This window comes from Schistocerca piceifrons, chromosome 2 (genome assembly GCF_021461385.2).
Source record: "Schistocerca piceifrons isolate TAMUIC-IGC-003096 chromosome 2, iqSchPice1.1, whole genome shotgun sequence".
Taxonomy (NCBI): Eukaryota; Metazoa; Arthropoda; class Insecta; order Orthoptera; family Acrididae; genus Schistocerca; species Schistocerca piceifrons.
In genome coordinates, this window is record NC_060139.1 from 60,452,219 (window position 1) to 60,470,136 (window position 17,918).

Here is a 17,918-nt window from a genome sequence, read left to right on the forward strand (position 1 = left end):
TGCCGCCGGTACGGGAAGCGTCCACAGCTGTGCTCCAGTCGAAGAAGGGTGAGTTAGACTGACCGCGTGGCGCGTTGTTACTTGGCGAGGGGAGAGCTGTTAGCTTTTGGTCTCCATTTCATCTCTGAAAGATTGCTTTGCCTTGTCGCAGCAAGGAATGCAGAACTTTGGCAGACTTTTCTTTTAGTAAATTTCTGTAGCAGACTTGGATCCACCGGAAGAGCGCCATACAAAGGTGTCGATAAGAAGTGAGCACTCGCTTCTGTATGAATATCTGTTTGCCTTCAGCTGTGCCTGTATAAGCTTTTATTTTTGTAAATATTAATAGCTTTGCATTCTCGTAAATTTGCCTTGCTTTATGTATCTTTCGTCCGTGGGAGCCGACCACGTGGTTGAACATTAAAGTTTGTTGGGTTACCGTCATCTCTAACTGTCCGGTCTCATGTTTGTTTTAAAGAATGTTAACTGTTCATGATTGTGTGATGAGATATTTTTGCAACTTGGCCACGATAGCTAGAAATTGCGTCTCCACAAACCACGTGGGCACGCGGGTATACTGCGAAACGTGTACCGTTTCACGAGATATTGCGATCAGTTATCAGGTAACAGCAGTTGTATGAATGATTCACACGAATGATTTTAGGTGTAGATTATAGCGGTGTATGTTTCGACGCTTTTCTTTAATGTTTTAGGAATTAATGTTATCAGGAATTGTATACATGCCTCACATCCATATCTTAGGAAAAAATGATTTTATACACAATTTTCCCTTGCATTCCGAGGTTACGTTTTTGCACCTAAGCTGCTCACCTCGTAGCTTTCCTGTTAGCACATCCAACGCGTTTCCTTTCGCACAGGTCCAGTGATTAGTTTCCCCTTTTATTTTAAAACAAATGCTTTAGATTAAGTCTTATTTTCAAGTGTGTTTCTGGGAGCTGATCTTCTGCACAGAGTTCATGCATGTACTATTTTGTTTTAAATGGTTGATTCTCGTGGACAGTGCACGGGAAATACTATTAATTGCATCGCATCCCCTATGAGCGATATCACGATGTACCTCTTTTTATGAGTTTTTGGTCTGCGACCAAATTAATTTATTTTCCGATTCGGCCAAACCTTTGATTAGTTGTATGGTTAGAGTAGCGACCCTAATCTTCACACGTTAATGTCACAATCAATAAGCATTTCCATTCCCACTCTTAACGTAATAACCCGTAGAAACAGGTTAGTTACAACATTTGTAAGGATTTTGAAAAATTTCAGACACTATTTCTCTGCTCGGTCTAGGAATAACAATTCGCAATTGCTCGTAAAAGACAATAATTCTGGAATCCACATGAAGTGTAAATTGAAACGAGCAGCTGCTGGAAACTTCCAGTGACTCTGATACAGAAAATAAATCTTTATCCCTCGTACGTTTCTGGTTTTAGCTTAAAGACGGAGTTCTCAATGCTGTCAAATAAAGCAGTGACAAGATTATTGCCTATCTCGTCCACATATCAGAACGAAAAGGCTTTTCTTTCTTACACGTATATAAATGTGAATCCGGAAACAAACTTCACAGTGAAAGTAATGTGAAACTATCTTTACCTTCGGTGGTTCCTGATTTCAAAGCTATGTGACATGCAAAGAAGGCGGATCGTCCTCAACAAATTCTGAGAAAGGCTTGAGCCAGTCAATTCCTGACTAAAAACTTTTGGATTAACAGAAGTATGTAAAATACTTTGATATTGCATGCTGCACCTAGCTATTAACCAAAACCCTCATCAGTCCTTTTGATGTGATACAAGTGAAATGAAAAGCGTTATAAAAACATTAACGCAGTTAAACCATTTGCTCTGAATTCAGTTACTTCCATAATACAGCAAGTACTTTCTTTGTTTTACAGCTATCATTTTACATTACACGTTATTTTTCTTTGTAAAGGATGGTGAACAACCTCTTTCTAGCACACCAAACTTTCACGATCCTCAAGGGAGTGCAGATGATTCAGAAAGCAATTCCGCATTCCGTACATGTGTGGCTTGTCAATCGCTCCCTCCCGGCGCTGCCTGTTGCCCAGTTGCACCGAGTCTTGTTGACACCTCGGCTCGGCCAGATACCCGATGAGCCACAGCCTTCGACGGCGCATCGCGGCTCGCGCACTCCGTAGCAGGTACAATGGAGCTCGACAACCCGCGGTGCGGGCAACAGCTGGGCTCGGGCGGTTAAATGTGGCTCTGGGTAGATGGTCCCGGAGCACTTGTTCAGTCTTTATCTTCAGCCGTGTGTCTAGTGCAGTCAAATCACCATATCCCGTACACTTTTTTAGGTATGTCAGTTCTCCTGTTCATTTCACAATTACATAAATAGGTTGATGACTATAGCATAAGAAAGTTAATCTTTCCTTTCTGGAGGTTCATAGATCCATCATTCATTCCTACTGGGGTCCAAATGCTGTTTGCTATATATACAAGTTTCTTAATGCAGTTATTTGGAATCTCCTTCGGTTGTTTCAACATATCTATCACCCAGGAGTTGCATTTCCTTGACGTCTTGGTCGCAAACATGTGTTTGCACAACTTCTGGGCTTGTGTTACTTCTTTGCATTCTAAATGTTCCTTAAGTTTTCTTTAATTTACGTCTATGATCACAAACTTTTTGTTAACAGATTATCGGTTTCGGTCTTTAATGACCACCATCAGATCTGCAGCAAAAATGGGAAAAACATAAATACCCTCGCAAACTGTATACAGCTTAAGAACAATACATAGATCATAATGAAAAGTAGTACTGACAAAATTTACATTCGTGCGCTTTAAATACGAAGAGACATACTTGTTTCATAAAAACAAAGTCCTAATATACTGCAGCCATCGTGGCATCGTTAAATGTTAAATGCGGAATCAGCACCAGCATCGTCAAATACATATAAATAACATCACATGCACGAGTCATTTAATCAGTAGCACTGCTGTTTAAAACAAGCTGCCGTACAGTAGCCACAAGATGTTTGTGTTGTAACTTCACCAGATGTCGCTAATGTCGGGATACACTAGTTTGCAATATCTAATTGAAACAGCGAAAATAAAGGGGGATACTATAGTTGAAGTATGTTATAAGCTCATTACGTATAAAAGGCATTACAATAATAAGCAATAAAAAGAAGAACACGACAAAAGTAATATTGTTAAAAAGATAAAGAGTTAAAAAACAGTGGTTGATATGTGCTCTAGTGCCAATATTCCAGATAATGACATAAATATTAAACACCGTTGATAGTCCACTTGGTAATATTAAACAACTATAAAACAAATCGCTAAAGGAGCCACAAAAGAAAGAAAACATAGTGCTGCACATTATCAGCGCCCTGTTCCGTGTGTATGGCTGCGTGTTGTTGCTTACATCATCATTATCAGATACTCAGCTTCAGGAGCCAGATAAACATATAATTCCTTACCCATTCTTATGGGAAGTGTTAATACACTATACAAATTAAAGATCTGATTCTCCACTAAGGGAATTTTCAAATCATATGCTAGGTGTATTTGAGGTAGAGATATTAAGGCGCCAAATAATTATTAAAATTTATGGTGAAACCTTCAGCTGCCGTTATATTGTATAATTCGCTACCAGTTTTGGTCAATGACCATAATCAAACTTAGCTGACATAAGCGGCAGGGAAGTGAAACCATAATTTGAACAAATGAAATTTTCTCTTTCAAGTTCACAGTAGTACGTAAAAAATTTCCCACAATAACAACTGCGTACGATAATTTTCGCCCAGAAGAAAGTCCACATTGACGCCTACTAACACAGTCCTTCTCAAAAACTACGCTAATTATAAAGTGGTCGAGGGTATGTGTTAGCGGACATCACAACTGGAAAGAGAACCTAAAGATGCCTGTATCAGTAAGCCTTAAATAGTGGTTTAAACAAAATTTAATGACAGTTCGTTGTCCATTAATATGAGCATGCTTGCTCAAGACTACTAGCGTATTTATTTATGAATTTGTAATCACTGTACATGGTCTGAGTGTGACCGAATATTTATAACATTTCTTGCGTTTACGTATTGTGGTAATATTTTAGTTTGGTGTGGAAAAGTGGTGATGTTGAGTCAGATCGTGTCTGTGGGAATTAAGAATGATGTGCCTTTGGGGAGACTTGCACTTAACATGTGAATAAATTTACTAGCAAAATGGTAAGCTGTTTATTAAATAAACACACAAGTATGACAATATGTGAGGTATTCATTCTGTATTCATTTGTTATTTAACTGTGGAGTATAAGATGTTCTGGCAAACACTGGCATAATGAAACGATATAAGAGACGTCTTAAATCAATAAATAAAATACATATAGATATATAGCTTTCAGGAATGATAGTTATAGTGCAATGCTATCATCTGATGTATCGTACATTGAAATCGCATGGAGTGTTTAAAAGTTGTTAATTCAGTGGCTCTTTACGAAAACGTTTATTTGCTGTAAAATATTAACTTCTTTAGTAATAAAGGAATTGAAATATTGTTGTTTCATAGGATGCAGCTCGTATATCTGAGCTGGATGTATTCAGATTTGCTTTAATACTTGACTGTGAGTTATTGTCGAAACACAAAGAGCTGCCCTTTCATTTTATCTGACACTTTCCCATTTCTTGGAGCACTGCCTGGGTTCATGGACGTCAAAATTTCCCTTACCAGGTTTTCTCCTCATTTCCAGGCACTCGCTTCTGGTTTCCACACCTGGACTCGCCTGGATCGGTCGCCTAGCCAAACCTGTCGTGGCGTATCCTGAGTCCTTGGTCCCACTGGCATTCTGTTGTACAACAAATTCATCTTACCCTATACCAATACTGGGAGGCCGATTAGCGCGCCTAAATATGTGCAGTGATAGAACAAATTATCATTATTCTTGCACAGTTCTATGACCCACTGTCTTTGAAGTAGCGGAAACTCCATATCCATGCTCTCATTATCCTTGCTACAAAAATCCACAATGAAGAACACTCATCTCAGGATAAGTTTGCTGGGTTAGAAAATTTCACCCTCAGTTAATGATGACAAACTATTGACGACGCATGTGCTGAAAAAAGTTTGAGGGTGTTCTCTCTGACCACCTCGTTAACTTGAAAGCTTGAATTCCGGCATTTGGCTCTTAGTATCACAGTTTTGAAGTAAGGCTTCTTAACATGGGATGATTCATTGAAAGTGTGCACAAATCCGACAGAAAGTACTTCATAACCACACATATTCTTTCTGATATCGATTAGCTTCTTGTCTATAGCCACAGAACTCATAGAGCAGCGAAGAATTCGATTAATGTTAACGTACATACTTTTGTCACAGTTTCGAAATAATGCATTTGTCATTCTGGATTAATTCAGTAAAGACTGGCACGATATGGTCAGTTATAATATTCGGTGGACTGCTTGATCGCAGCTGCTGCATGCTGAACGTATGTTAGAAAATGTGAAGTGGACGAAACATCACTTCTACCCTTACTTACTTATGTAGTCCCCATAATGTCAATCGATGTTGCTGGGTGGTCACCAGTTTTTGTGAATAACGCAACCACTGCAACTCGGCCCAGTAGGTATGACGTTGACCGTCCATAGAAGCTTACCTAGAACAACGAAAAACAAAAATTAAACACCGGCCAGGATGCACCGTCTGAAATTAATTTTCCTATTGCGTACTTCACGACTCCCCAGTTCTTTGTGCACAGCTGTCTCACTGATATATCTTTTGATCTACACTAACACAACTAAGACGGATGACTGCTTTGAAGGCACTGTTTCAATACTTGTATATGTCCTAGGCTTATACTTGCCAAGAGCATTCTTCTTTTTCGGTTAAGAGTTAGTTTCGGTAGCGACGATCCCAGAGTAGACGATATGTGATCCTCCTCTGACTTTCCTCGCCTTCAAAGACTTTTAGAATAGTCTTAGATACATCTCTGGGCAGCTAATATTTTGTTTGTGTCACAAATATTTCAAAACTAACGAATCGCAAATGAAGTGTCAAACTATTTACATATGACATTTCGCTCATGATTAAAAACTGATCAGCTGTATGACAACCTAGAGGATTGCTGCAGAAGTGGCCTATCCACAAGTTTCCTGTTTTTAGAAAATGGAAGAGAAAGTTAATGAAACCATATAAATGAACTATTACCTCTACAAAAATTGCTCTTTGTACTTGGAGTGATATTATTAAATGTAAATAGTTGCTCTCTACATGAACTTAAGAACTGCATTTTCAGTGTAAAAATTGTATGTTACACCATTTTACCTCCAAGAAAGATTTGAAACTTTATTTGGTGCATTCCATATTTTTGTACTTCTATACCTCATTGTTGCTCTCTATGAACAAAATATGTATTTATTGCCACAGTTAAGTAACCAACATTATCATAGTTTTAAGAAAAATAATGGAAATAACACTATTTAAATTAAATAAACAATATATATTAAAGAAAATGATCAACATTTATTTCACATTGTGCAACAAACATGAGGTGCAAAGTACAACTTCTTCCTTTTCTGACATTAGTACTCAAAATAATGTATTTTTTAAGGTAACATTACAAAACTCTCTAGACATTTCTCCCAGTAAACAAGCAATCACTCATTTTCGCCTTCTTCACTCAAAGATATGTCTGTATCAGACTCTAGAAGTGTAACCTGTGAATTAATAATATCTACATAAAATCTGTGATGGATGGGAGGAACATATTTCATCAGATTCCTTAAAGTTTTAGCCTCAGCATGTGTTATTCTAGGTTTATTCACCTCAGATACCGTCAAAAGCGTGACACAACCTGGTTGATGTATTTGACGTTCTTTTCTGGTTTTTGTTGCAATTAATGGACCTGTATGGCGTATCTCGATTTACTGTTTCACAGAAATTGGTTTCAAAAGGTTTTTCCTTGTGAAATTTCAGCCACTGTATCTTCAGTCAGTTGATTTTGTCACAGTCAACACATATTTTCTTTTTTCTTAGGGTTGATGCTTTTAAAATCGTCTTCCTGTAGATGAGTTACTTGGAATTTGTTTCTTTTCTTCTTTGACGCCCCAATAATTCTAAAAGACTTTCAGTATCAAAGACATAGTGTTCTTTCTTCATCCTGTTATCTATACATGAGAAATCCTGGTCACAGGCCATGAAGGAGTGTCCTGGTACATCAATTGTCTCACCACTAATCTCTAGATTCGTGACAATATACAGCAACATAAGATACAGACTGAAATTTCGATTTTTGTCCCCCATAAGTATCACTATAGCAGACGAATTTCTTTACATGGAAGGGAAGATTTTTGTCATAACGCAAAATAAATGAAGCAACTTCTTGCGATCCTCTACCTGCTTGTGCCTCTGCACAGAAATACATGGAAGCTTTGTCTTCCACTAGATTGTGGATACAGAAATTGAAGCAGCTTAACTACCGTAGATAGTATATCTCAGAAACTGGGAGTTTAGGCAATGAAAGAACACTCTGCAATTCAAATGCACACATATCAGGATGAGATCTGACCCGTTCTACATCTTCCTTCATTTGGGACATCGCCAGGTCAACTCTTCGAAGGTATAGTTGACGTGACAGTTTCATTATATTCTTTTCATTTTCATCAGTTGAAGCTGCTATTTCTGTTCTCATAATTTCACAGCTTTACGAGTATCAGAATGTGGTGAATGGAATGAATGATTGAAATCTGAAGTGAATATCTAACAGTATAGAGATTCCTCTATTAGGGTGTTATCTCGTTCTTTACACCAATCCAAATACAAACGATGCATTTTGGTAATATTCGGTTCGGGATTAAGATATTCTCGATCTGGATTGTCCTTTCTGAAATAGTGTGACTGTTATCTTGGGAATGATTCTACATGTTCTTTAACTTGACGTTTGACTTCTGCATGAGTTTTGCTTGCAGGTTCACATTAGCATGATTACCTGAAGCGGCTTCTCCTTTTCGTTTGTAAGAAGTAACAGCTCGATCTAGCCAACCAACTGTTGTTTTAGTTGAGGTACGTGACATTCGTCCATCATTTCCAGGATCAGTAAGAGTAGGATTACCTCTTTTACGTTGTGGATCATTCATAGATGGCTGACACAGCACACGCTTGTAGTCTTGCTGTTTCTGCACTGGTTTGTCTTTTCACATCTCTCTTTTTAAGCTTCGTTTTGGGGGTTACATAATCAGAGTAATCTTCGTATGAAGAAGCATGTGGAACATATTCTTGATCAGAACCAGAATCACTCAGATTTTCTTAACTAAATGAATCCATAGCGGGTCACGCCAATTTGGCACTGAATTAATTTCATAATAGTTGTCTACAAGTTACACCACTAATTTCCAGAATGAGATTTTCACTCTGCAGCGTAGTGTGCGCTGAGATAAAACTTCATTACAGATTAAAACTATGTGCTGGGCCGAGGCTCGAAATCGGGGCCTTTGCCTCAGGCGTGAAAGTGCTCTACCAACCGAGCTACGCAAGCACGACTCACGACTTGTCCTGATGGCTTCATTTCTGCCAGTACCTCGTCTCCTACCTTCCAAACTTCACAGAAGAGCTTCTGTGAAGTTTGAAGGGTAGGAGACGAGGTACTGGCAGAATTGAACCAGTCAGGACGGGTCGTGAGTCGTGCTTGGGTAAGTCAGTTGGTAGAGCACTTGCCTGCGAAAGGCAAAGGTCCCGAGTTCGAGTCATGCCAACACGGTAGCTCAGCCTGTTCGCTCAGAGAGCTGGTTGGCCTCTATAATAAAAAACTGAGTGGAAGGATCAACAACGAACTTGAACGGGTGGCATGCGACGTCCGCAACGATCAAACACAACAATCAACAATCAACAAAATGCAAAAAAATGTCTCTGTCCGGCACACAGTTTTAATCTGCGAGGAAGGTTTTTACGCCATAAATGTTTTACTCCTCAATGGCACTTGAAAGAAGAACAAAAATACTGGGCTACAGTAACAATGTAACGCAGTAACAAAAATGCCACGAGGGCCATGAACCCCGATACTTGACCATCTCGTTGAAAGGCATTCCCAAACTAATCTTCCTTCGTAGGTACACATTGTAAATTGTGGTGGCATGGGAGGGGGAGTTTGTTAGCCACGAATAAATACAACAGAACTCAAATAAACCATCACATTTAACCGAGACGCGCTTCGTCCTCTTATAAACAGCAGTTACAATAGTGAGATATTGATACTTGTAGTTGTGTTTGGCACTGTATTTATTGTTTAAGACGAGAGCATACGAAGGAATGCATTATCTGGCGAACATTTTCTCTTGCGCGCCTTGTATGATACCTGCATCACTCATGTTAAATATAAATCTTCTCTTTAATCAAGAACTCCCAATAAAGAGAACTTTATTCACGCTAGCCATTTTTAGAAAGCCTGCAGTCTACTCCAAGTATTTAGTAGTTTTACATAGGTGCAACATGGAAAAAAGGGTATGTAAAGAAGCTTTCACTTGCATTAATCAATTCTGTACTGTCACTTGGGTTTCTCAGTAATGATTCAAAACTATACTCTTGCTCGTCTACATATAATAAACGGAATAAACGATCGGAAATCATTACTTTCATCACGCGACCATTCGGACATCTGCTTGCTTAAATTTTCAAGAGACAGACTTCAGATATCTCGTAAGCGCCGTCGTGCCATGCGATAATCACTTTCCCACCATGTTCACACAATATAATGACTTGAGAGCGCAGTCCTGCCGTCGTTCTAATAATCATGGCAGTTGGAAATAACACTTAAACACACTTTCAGAAGTGCTTCCTAATCGAGCACGTTACTCCGTGTAACTTTTGCGGAATAACCTATCGCTCCCCATATGTACACTAGGAGCAGTGTCCGTGAAATCCGGACAGAGCGTATCAGGTTGTGGAAAGGGGCCAAGATCAGTTACTGTTAGTTACACAAGAACACACTACTTTATTCCTTGAAAACCAATGTACAGTTTTCTGTTTAAAACAACAACGATCAATTCACGGCTAAGGGCCCAAGTAACTTCACAATAATAAAGTTTAAATAATTCCTTTTAAAACACAAGGACTTAGAGAAACGATTGAAGACCTTTCGTAAGTAAAATTAAAATTTCCTTAAATAATTCCTGTCAAGGCACAAGAATTTAGACAAACGGCTGAAGGCCTTATTTAAATAAAATTAAAATATCTTCTCGGCTAAAGGCTCAAATAATACTTCAGATCAGCAAAGGCAATTGTTAAGAGGCAAGTATTTACAAATTTCTGGTAAAAGCAATATTAAGGAAAGTTTAAATTGTTTCCAATAATATTTCAACATAATAAAAGAGAACCTTTAAAGACAAGCATTTACACAGTACAAAATAAAAGTATCTTAAAAAAACTTGAAATACCTTGACAGCTGAAGGCCCAAACAATTATTCAAAATAATTAAAGACAAACCTTAAGATAAGCATTTACACAGTATTACTGAAATCTATTTTAAGATTTCAAGATAATTAAAGAGAAACCTTACAGACAGGAATTTACATATTACGGGCTGAAAGCCACAGATTTTAAAACAAGTGTGGCTGAAGGCCTAAATACAGAGCAAACGCCGGCCGCTGTGGCCCAGCAGTTCTGGGTGCTTCAATCCGGAACCTCGCTGTAAGGTTTCTCTTTAACTTAACACAGAACAGACAAAATAAATACATGGCTGAAGGCCCGGCACAGTACTTGCGACAAAAGAAAATCACAATCACAAACGGCAGAACAGTGGAACTCTGAAGTGTTCCAAGGGTCAGTCTGGGGAGGAAACTCTAACAACGGTTTAGGTGGGACGGTGAGACACCCAGCCAAGCGTGACAGTAAATAATCGGTTGACAGCATGACCTAGGGATGGCTGACGAACCAACCAACAACCTAATCAATTCCCCTAGTGCCTCACAACTCTGAGCGCGGGTGCACGCCACCGGTGGTCCCGACCTGACGTCACGCCGTGGAGACGTCCTCGCTGCTCTGTCGCAATCGCCCGACTCGCTACTCCAGCAGGCAGAGAGATTTCATCTGCTCAGCGGTAATCACAGAAGCTACACACATTTCGACGTAAACACTTGTACCAAGAAGTCCGACAATCTGTAACGCCGGAAATGCATATCCTCCTATTTCCATCTATTGTAGTATAATTTGTTTTCCTTATTTTGTTACCTGCAGATATAACATTTCAGTGTCATCGTATATTGTAATTGTTTTACTATTTGTATATACACTCCTGGAAATTGAAATAAGAACACCGTGAATTCATTGTCCCAGGAAGGGGAAACTTTATTGACACATTCCTGGGGTCAGGTACATCACATGATCACACTGACAGAACCACAGGCACATAGACACAGGCAACAGAGCATGCACAATGTCGGCACTAGTACAGTGTATATCCACCTTTCGCAGCAATGCAGGCTGCTATTCTCCCATGGAGACGATCGTAGAGATGCTGGATGTAGTCCTGTGGAACGGCTTGCCATGCCATTTCCACCTGGCGCCTCAGTTGGACCAGCGTTCGTGCTGGACGTGCAGACCGCGTGAGACGACGCTTCATCCAGTCCCAAACATGCTCAATGGGGGACAGATCCGGAGATCTTGCTGGCCAGGGTAGTTGACTTACACATTCTAGAGCACGTTGGGTGGCACGGGATACATGCGGACGTGCATTGTCCTGTTGGAACAGCAAGTTCCCTTGCCGGTCTAGGAATGGCAGAACGATGGGTTCGATGACGGTTTGGATGTACCGTGCACTATTCAGTGTCCCCTCGACGATCACCAGTGGTGTACGGCCAGTGTAGGAGATCGCTCCCCACACCATGATGCCGGGTGTTGGCCCTGTGTGCCTCGGTCGTATGCAGTCTTGATTGTGGCGCTCACCTGCACGGCGCCAAACACGCATACGACCATCATTGGCACCAAGGCAGAAGCGACTCTCATCGCTGAAGACGACACGTCTCCATTCGTCCCTCCATTCACGCCTGTCGCGACACCACTGGAGGCGGGCTGCACGATGTTGGGGCGTGAGCGGAAGTCGGCCTAACGGTGTGCGGGACCGTAGCCCAGCTTCATGGAGACGGTTGCGAATGGTCCTCGCCGATACCCCAGGAGCAACAGTGTCCCTAATTTGCTGGGAAGTGGCGGTGCGGTCCCCTACGGCACTGCGTAGGATCCTACGGTCTTGGCGTGCATCCGTGCGTCGCTGCGGTCCGGTCCCAGGTCGACGGGCACGTGCACCTTCCGCCGACCACTGGCGACAACATCGATGTTCTATGGAGACCTCACGCCCCACGTGTTGAGCAATTCGGCGGTACGTCCACCCGGCCTCCCGCATGCCCACTATACGCCCTCGCTCAAAGTCCGTCAACTGCATCTACATCTACATCTACGTCCATACTCCGCATGCCACCTGACGGTGTGTGGCGGAGGGTACCTTCAGTACCTCTATCGGTTCTCCCTTCTATTCCAGTCTCGTATTGTTCGTGGAAAGAAGGACTGTCGGTATGCCTCTGTGTGGGCTCTAATCTCTCTAGTTTTATCCTGATGGTCTCTTCGCGAGACTGCACATACGGTTCACGTACACGCTGTCGCGGCATGCCACCAGTGTTAAAGACTGCGATGGAGCTCCGTATGCCACGGCAAACGGCTGACACTGACGGCGGCAGTGCACAAATGCTGCGCAGCTAGCGCCATTCGACGGCCAACAGCGCGGTTCCTGGTGTGTCCGCTGTGCCGTGCGTGTGATCATTGCTTGTACAGCCCTCTCGCAGTGTCCGGAGCAAGTATGGTGGGTCTAACACACCGGTGTCAATGTGTTCTTTTTTCCATTTCCAGGAGTGTATATGCATTTATGTCGATGTATAATTGGTTTGTTTTGTGAATATTATTTGTATTTATACGCTGGGTCTGGCCTAGGGAAAACTATGCTATCGAACGAATACATCGTTAGGTCTTGTGGAGAACCAAAGTGTTTAGGATCTTTGGTAGTGTTAACTCGGTCGCGTGGAGCGCGGGCAGAGGGAGAGTCTGGCTGGGGTAGTGCAGTGGAACAGGTGTGTTGTGTGACGCTCCCGCGAGTTGCCGCGCTTTCGGGGTTGGGCAGCATGTAATTGCCCTCGACTTGCTACGATAGTTTCTGACACGGTGTCGCGGACGGGAAGCATTACCTGGCGCACATCGAGAGCCCGTTTCGCCTGGTGACCGTGTCGAGAAGAAGGCGCGCCAACATCCAGCTTCTGCAACAGCGACGGCCGACAATGAGTGACTGTCGCCACCTTCTCGATCGACGGCTTCAAACCATCAATTAACCAACAAGAAAGACTGGAAGCACGTAAAGTTTTAGAACTGTATGGCAGACCTCAGCTTTTCAAACTGTTCAAATCACAAAATTACAGCAACGTAGCATGAACCTTTGTTGCTCATTGTCCCAATTGCATTACCAAGCAGGGTCCCTTCCATTTCCGGAATGATCCCCCAAGTGTCGTTGAAAATTTCGATTTCACTGCTTTAATTTCAAAGTTCAGGTAAGGTATTCATAGCTGGCTATAATATTTAGATTACACAAGCACAAATTAAGAGTGCGAGTTTTGTTGCCATATTTTAGCTTACCTGTGACTGGAGCTCAGCTTGGTACGTACTAAATTTTACTATTGTTAATTGTTCAGAATCATTTAATTCAAGTTCGAAGTTAAATCTCTTATTTCTAAATTGCTTAGATTCAAGTAGCTTTTGAAATGATTGTTGAGGTAGTCCAAGACTAACCGTATCTTACTGAATTTCGATGTGCTTCAGAAAGAACGCTCACTATTAACTTCAGTCACTAAATTAACTTTCGGTTTTCCGGTTTTATTAATTCTTTTGCTAAATTAAGTCAGAGTGTAGCGAAATTTATTACTTCTGACAAACTTTCAGTTTTCACACTACACGTGTCAACCTTCAGTTGCCACGCTTCTAGTGCTAATTATATGTGTAATAACCTTTCTTTTTCAGTTACTATAGTAATTGTCCTTAGGACTGGCGACCGTAATTTCCCCCAAATTTCAAATATCTAATTAGCGCCAATTAATTGTTAACGTGACGACCGCACATTTACTTTCTTTATTAACTTTACCCATTTTCAAAATTAATTTCCACCAGTTTCATTTGCATTTTTCCTTTCATTTAGATGTAACCCTTTCCTCCCTCTTTACCGACAGATTAACTTTGGTGACGATTGCTTTTCCCAAATTTCCATTAGGTACACGCGGTTTAATTTTTCACTGTCATTAAGGTCGATAAGTGAGGGGGAGGTTACAAATCGTAAAACCAATCGCCGTGGAACAACAAGGAGAAATGACAAGTCACACACACACAGAGTTTCCATAAACGGTCGGTGGCCAAATACACGTCGTCCGATGAGACGACCGACCGAACGACCAACCAATGGTCGTTCCAACTCCAATCTCCTTCTGTCGGATAGTGCATGTGTGTCGCCAGCGGTCGGCGAGTACTGGCTGTCCGCACCTCACTGGCACTGCCTCCCAGACTGAACTCCCGACAAACGACGATAGTACGGTAGTGCACTTATAGATAAGCGCTGCTACTGCCGTTCACGGGCAAGCAGACCAGCAACTAAGTGACACCAATAAATTGATTAAGAAAGAGGCGACAGTACGGTAAAGACAAGGTGACAAGCAATAGACGGCGTGAACACGAGCCGCTCACGGTTCAGTCCGATTTGCGATAGTACATCAGAAAATGGTCATTTTTGCCGAGAATTTATCTACGCGATCTGCCGCCCAGATAGCCCTCTAGCGACTTAAACTTTCGAGCGTGCCAACCAACTTAGCTTGTGCCCCTCCAACAAGCGTATGTTTCCGGGCTCCTCAGTAACAGTGGATGTATCCACTTTTGAAAATGAGTGCAAACGTATGCATTGAAACATAGGCAGCTGCCCCTTTAGGTAATGTCCTCTCTTACACTCTTTACATCACTATTAAAATAAACAGTTATTAACCAGAAGCTTTAAGAACTCTTGGGACTCTTTTATGTCTCTGTGGGATATCTCTAGGTATTGTAGAGAATACCAGTATAGGGGGGATTCCCCTTTGGCTCAACCGTTTCGCGCATTTTTAAGCTGACGGGAATGACTGCCTACGCTAAGGTCTTCCAGAACAGTCGAGACGTTTCTGAGTTCCCGCGCAAACGCCACACCTGTGTAACTTCCGGCTACTTCACTCTCTGCTTCACCGTCTTCCATATGTGATGTTCAGTTATCTGACTGCCTAGTGTCATTTTACGTGCTCCTTCTTAGATTAACTGGAGTACAAAGTAAGAAGTTTATCTCATATTGCCCTACGGGTGGTGTGAAATTCTTCTCTATAAATTTTGGTTAAGCCGTCAGTTGTTACTACTATTGTCAAATGTGAATAAAAAGAAAAATAAAGGAGGATTCATTTATACATTACTTTGTAACGTAGTTCCTTCATCCGAGTCTTTTCGTAAGGATATAACTGAGGCCAGACATAAAACTTACTTCCTTAAAGCGTTTATATTGGTGATTTCTACTCTGCAAGTACGGCAGGACACTCTTGCAGCGTGAGGTGGGAACACTTAATACCCAAAAACATCGTCAAACATCATCGTTTTGACGGTCCAGGTCTTATGGTTTGAGGAAGCATAGTATTGCATGGGCTTGCTGATCTCTAGGTCTTTGAACACAGTGCAGGCACCAGTTAACATTAATGTGATACTGCACTGTACTCCTTCCCCATGTCAGTCTTGGGGGGGGGGGGGGGGGAAGCTTCCGGTATTTAGAATGACAGTGCGCGACCGCATGCATCAACACTGTTGGAGGAGCTCTTGGGAGGACAGAATATTCCGCTAATGGACTGCTCCTGACATAAATCCCTTCTAACACGTGTGGGACACATTGAGGAGATCTATTTCACAGAACGTCCTCATCCACCAATGATCATCCAGCAGTTGGCAACCGTGATGGTGGAGAAATGGAGCGTACCTCCACGAAAACTCAATAGCATCCTGTCTTTGTATGTCCATGTTTTCAGGGATGGTTGCGGGACTCGGTTGTTCTATACAGGATGTCAAATCAAACACCTTTCGGCTGTCCAGTTCCCAAATGTATTTTAATTGGCTACCAGTTTCGGCGGTTTTGACCACCAACGAGGTGGAATTTTCCTACACGTCGGTCAGAGACCTAAAGATGGCGTAGTTAATCGCTGAAACTGGTAGCCAAACAAAGTATGTTTCGAAAGTACACGGCTGAAAGGTGAATGATTTGACATCATTATCGACCTTGTGACCAGCGTTGGTTCACGTTGCAGAGAATGCGTTGCGATCCGTGATTATCACACATCATTTATAACGCCCAGGGAGCATCATATGTAGGGGTGACTTCAGTGTAATTATTGTCTTCGATTAAAATTGTAGTTTCTGATCTTATTATGTATTTTCGTCAGTTACCTTCTGTACTGTACCATACTGTAAGTTTCTTTCTATGTTTGGTCCAAATTTCATCGAGCTACGTTACTTTATAGTGAACATCTTGCGAAAGTTACTTCGGTTCTAAAAGTTATGCCCACCATTGTATTAGCGCAACTATGAGGATGTTGTCAGCGCGATGCTGTAAACGTCGCGCAAGCGTTGCTCAAGACGTGACTCGTGGGCGGCCTTCGCATGAAGGGTCCGGCTCTACAGCCTACGCTCCACACCAGTTATACGATTACTTTCACGGACTTCTTATTTCTTGGAACTCGATGCTCCTGCTCACTTGCAAATGTTCGAACTGAAACATGGTCTAGAGACTGACTACCGTTGGAACGTCCGTACACCAGATTTCTCATTAGCCTATGATGCGCTGCTCTAAGGTTACGTTTCTTAGATTCTGTATCTGTTCCTCAGGAGTTTCTGTTTGTCAGCTATCATAAACAAGTGTCAGTACAAGCAGAAGATACTGCGGCTAAGTTCACATAGTGATAATCCAAAACTACGAGTATTTCAGTTTATCTAGAATGGATTCCGAAATCATCAAACATTTGGAACAAGACTATCAGCAGCTCCAATTGATGCTGAAGGTTCAGCCATTACGAGAGTGGTGTTAGGGACCAGGAAGAAACAATGGTGAGCCATAAGAACAGCAAAATTCACAACCGCGGAAGACATTAAAAAGTTCTTGCAGCAGCAGTTGCAGTCAACAAGTATCCTATGTTGCTGCCGTTTTCCGGGTTAATAGAGACTCCTGTCACAGTCGACTGAGACTGTATATATTCGCAAGTGACGCACCAGATGCAGATCAAGTAAGCGTATTAGCTAAGACGTAAATGATACAGGAGTTGAAAGCCTGTAAGACGCCAATAGTATTCCAGTCAAAAATAGGTAGATACCGTGTTATCCAGTCATTAGTATCCAAACGAGTGTAATAGCTGATGAAATTCATACCGCGTCGTGAAATAGATTCACTACTGTATTCAGCTTGTGCAGCCGATTTGAAAGTTATTATTTGACGGTGACATTGCAGTGAGTCTTATTCGAACACGTTCATTAGTGTCGTCACGATAAGCTTAGCCCCTGATCTCAGAGTTAGCGCTAAGGCATTAAAAAAGCTAAATAAGCTACTGAAGATACAAATAGGAATTGAAAATGATGAATAAGTAATGTGCACTAAATAAGAAAGGGGACAATAGTGAAAATATCATCCCTATACCGCGAAACGTTGGTCATTAGTAGGCATTCGTCATTAGAAGATTATCCATTGGTTATCCGTCTGTCGCAGTAATTAGTAATAATAAGCTGTCACTCTACTTTGTATTAAAGGGATCCGTTTCCTATATATTTATCTACAATCAACAGATATTGGGATTTGGAGACGTACATCCACAAGGTATAAGATGGATCACCAGAACCTTATCATTATGT